At 45.7% G+C, this 4,421-nt stretch overlaps 1 pseudogene; it reads right to left on the minus strand.

The window, feature by feature from the left end:
- Window positions 1-1,055: 1,055 nt before the first annotated feature.
- Window positions 1,056-1,175, minus strand: LOC136637588 (5S ribosomal RNA; annotated as a pseudogene).
- Window positions 1,176-4,421: the final 3,246 nt, after the last annotated feature.

Consider the following 4,421-nt stretch of genomic DNA (forward strand, 5'->3'; position numbering starts at 1 on the left):
TGCAGGGCTGCATCTTTGCTGGGGGGACACACACCACACCCAGAAGATTGGTCCTCCACAGAGTTCCACTGAGTCCTTCTCCCAGGAGAGGGACAAACCATCATGCTATTATCATGCAACAGGACACCACTCTTGAGGCACCACTCTCCTTCATAAACATTGAATATGCATCTCAGTCAAGAGACAGGTGATCTAGACTGATGCTGTTGTCAAATCCTTGTTACTCTTTCTGTGCTTCTACTTGCTCCCCACAGCCAGCTGTCCCACAGGTGAAGACACTCTACAGATCTCTAGCAAAGCCTACCACCTACCTGCTGTCACTGACCAATGGGAACACAGCTGCTACTTGACAAGGTGGCTAACTTACTCCTTCCACTCAGGCCCCAGTGGCTTTGCTGACTCCCTGGCAGACTGTGAACCAACTGGTGCAGCCAGACCTCACTAGCACCTGTAAGTTGTTGGATATCTTGTAAAGACACAACAGCCCAGTGCAGCATTGATAACACAACTATCACCCAATTAAAAAAACACACACACAGTGAAATAATCATATCAGTTAATGAGTTGATTAAATCTGCACACATTTGCATATGAGTAAAAATAATTATTCTCCAGGAAAGCATACATTGTTTTTAAATAATGTATGAGCATGTCACATCAGAGCCTATCAAAATGCCTCTATCAGAGAAGTATTCCCATCTGTATGAGGGGGAATGTCTCAGGGCTAGTCTTAGGAGCAGCAGGGCTCCATGAGGCACCAGTTTTTGCAGGAACCCCCTCCTGCAGGCCTCCCTTGTCACTCCAACCAGCGGCAGGTGTTCCCAAGGCTGGTAGCGCCAGCAGTGCAGCGTGGCACTACCCAGAAGTAGGTGGTAGTGACATGATAACATCCCTACTAACTGCTTCTGTGAGGCCCATTTCGGACCAGACAGCCCCAGGTGTGTGTGTGTGAACCCACAAGTGCAGATGCTCCATTCACCACATACACATTCACTCATAACAAGTAAGTTCCCAGCTATGGTTGGCAAACTTCACTCTCGAAAGACTATGGTATAAGCCTACAGCACCTGGTATTCCCAAGCGGTCTCCCATCCAAGTACTAACCAGGCCTGATCCTGCTTAGCTTCCAAGATCAGATGAGATTGGGCATGTGCAGGGTAACAGTTGCAGCAAGCAATCTGCTTGCCACACTACTGTAGTGGGCCCTGAAGCGCCGGGCCCAACTCAGTAGAATTGGATAAACCAGCTTAAAGCTGGCCATGGCCTACCTACCAATTTTTAAAAGTAGTTAAAAATAGTTGTTGTTTTTTTAAATTTAAAAAACATGCTGCCTCATTAATTCCCTGATACCTTTTTAATCGAGAAAAATGTTTCTAATGGATTTATCCATCAGCTTGACTAGATGCTTCAGTCCTGCAACAAATAGGATTGTTATACAACAGAATATATATATATATTCCCCCCTCTTTTTCCCAAACATGCTGAGGCAATCTGAATTAGTTTCAGACTATAGCCACCATTTGTGAAGAAGCATCTGGAGCGATACTTCCTAACTGGGATGAAATTACAGGGGCTATTAATCCTTTTATTTTACAGAATAAGATCATCATGAGGTCAGGCTAGTCGGAAGTTGCCTTCAGGCATAATATTGAACCAGAAAGAACCTTATGGAAAATTTACACGGTTCCCTGAAGCATTTCTAAGTTATTTGTGGCAGTCAGAACAGCCAACAAGGTGGCCCTGACCCCATCATACTGTAATGACTCCTGTAAACCCCTGGAAAGTAACAATTGGCCATGAGAACAAAGGACTTTAATAGGCTCCTCTTGTCAAGATAGAGCCCTTCCCTGTCCTTTCACTCAACAGTTTCCCAAAGAGTCCTACCTTACTCCATAAGACATTGCTTCTGGGGGCAATTTGTATGGAGTAGGGACCGGATTGCATACAATTGGGAGCAAAAGAGAAGGTGTTGGTTGAAATCAGAGTGACTCCATAAGAACACAAGAAGAGCCCTGCTGGATCAGGCCAAAGACCCATCTAGTGCAGCTTCTGTATCTCATAGTGGTCCACCAGGGAGCACACAAGGCAACAAGATCCCTGTATCCCACTGCCACCCCCTTTCATCTGGAACTCACTGCCATCCATAATTTCCTGCTTCTGGTGCAAATACAGCATATTTCCTCTCAAAGAAAAATGTCTTGAGGAGGCAGGAGATCTGGTAACATAATTGTTGAATGTATGAAAAAAAGGAAAGAAGCAACAACATTGATTGGATGTTTCAGTTCAGAATTTCACCCATTGTGGAGGATAATTAAAGTTCTTGCTGGGTTTGCCTGGGAAAGGTTCAGCACTGGTCCCCCTGATGACAAATTGGGTGCTACCACTGACACCAATACAGACAGTTGATAAGCAACCCCACAGGTTGACATTGATCCTTGCTAGTGCCCAGCTTCAGTGACGCTGCATGTGCCCACCTCAATAAGACATATATGATGCATTACATTAATTCAGATCTGCATTAAACTTACGCCCAAATCCCAACCAACTTTCCAGCACTGGCATAGCTGTGCCAAAGGAATGTGTGCTGCATCCTGCAGGTGGGGGGCACTCATGGAGGCCTCCTCAAAGAAAGGCAATGTTTTTTCTCTTACATAGGAGCTGCTTTGCCCTAATGTCGGTGCTGGAAAGTGGGTTAGGATTGCACCCATAGTAAGATATCTGTGATTTTGAAAGATGAGCATGGTGAGAAGTTAGTCAATTCAGTGGTGTAGCTAGCGGAGGCGGGGGGCAGGTTGCCCTGGGTACTACCCCAGAGCGTCACATGAGGGGATGCCACATGAGGCCAGCCAAGATGGTGGCTACTGCCTCTCAATATTAATGGAAGAAGCCACTCAGCCCAGTTCAGAGCTCAGCTGAGTGGCTTCTTCATGTTCTCAGAGCAGCTCAACCAGAAGGGAGTGCGTGAAGAAATGAAGAAGCAGCTGCCACCCTTTTCCTCCTCCTTTGGTGGCTCTGAGCTAGCAGCAGTTTCTCGGCTGACTCTTGGCTTCCACGGAACCACAGCAGATCTCCGAGCACTGCACTGTTTGGAGGTTTGCCACAGCTCTGCAGAAGCCAAAAGTTGGCTCGAAAGCTAGCAGCAGCTAGCAGCTATTGCCTTGCTCCAAGCATCTTCCCAGTAACACTTGGCAAAAGAAAATGGCAGTCAATGAATTTGACAGGGAAAAGAAAATATTGAATGCAATGATGTCATGGCATACGTGCCTTATACCAAATATTATTGGTAGGGACCTTGGAGGGTGCAGTCACTCTCCCCCCATGCTCTGCAATTATACCCAGTGTTAACAAGGGATAAAGAATCTTGTGCCAGTTGCTAGTTGGGTACATTCCAGATGGCTCATGTGAAATACTTAACTTTACAAAGATAACTTTAAAACAATTTGTGAGTCATCCAAACTCTGGCTCTTTTCAAGATGTCAATGGGACCGTCATGCTGGATGGAAGCTTGGTTTCAGAGGCATCGTGAAGGACGCCAGAGGATAATAATTGGGACATGCCACTGGGTACCATTTTCAAGTGCTAAAAGTAGCCAGTTTCAGTAAGCAGCTCTCATAAAAGGCCGTGTCCCATGGTGTCTCACCAAGGAAGGAGAAGGAGGAGGCACAGATAAATATTACTTATGTTGCTGGAAAGATAAAGAGACGGCGGAGAGAGACAAGAATAGAACTACACTTCAACTGCACCTTTCATCCAAGGAGCTCAAAACACTATGCAAACATCAATTCATCACGATGCCTCATGATGATACCACTTTGTGAAATACAGAAGAAGATCACTGGAACCATCAGTGATTCACAACCTTTCAGATAATACTGGATGTGGTTCCTTTATAACAAGACACATTCTACAGTGGTTTGGGGGCAGGAAGTGCACAAAAAGGTCATGACCACAGTAAGTTTTGAGGAAATGAATACTTCTTAAGTATTTGATAAGCTTTTAAGCTTTTGATAAACAACATCTTGGCAAGGAAATATGGGCTTCTTTCTCAAGTGTTTCAGGAGAGTCTGTCTTCTGATAGCCACTTTCTCCCCTCTAAGAAGTAATCTAGTGATTCAACAGACACACACTAATTCTGAAGGTTCAGGGGTTAGTCTGACTAGGTGGACCCTCTGATGGGCATGGGTCTTCAATCAGTGCCTGACCTGGCCAACCTGTGATATCACCCCCACAAGCATACACATGCAAGATAATTAGATCCTAAGGTGGTAGAGTGGACTGTACCACTTTCAGATGGGGGGTTTAGGGAGTGCCCTTCCCTGGAAGGGTTACCTGGCACCACCTGCAGCCTCTCCCCAGTTCTCAGCCCAAGCCTAGACCATTTGTGAACCTCTCCCAGACCCTCAAAAGTAGGCCTCAGAGGA

Source organism: Tiliqua scincoides, chromosome 1, assembly GCF_035046505.1.
Source record: "Tiliqua scincoides isolate rTilSci1 chromosome 1, rTilSci1.hap2, whole genome shotgun sequence".
Taxonomy (NCBI): Eukaryota; Metazoa; Chordata; class Lepidosauria; order Squamata; family Scincidae; genus Tiliqua; species Tiliqua scincoides.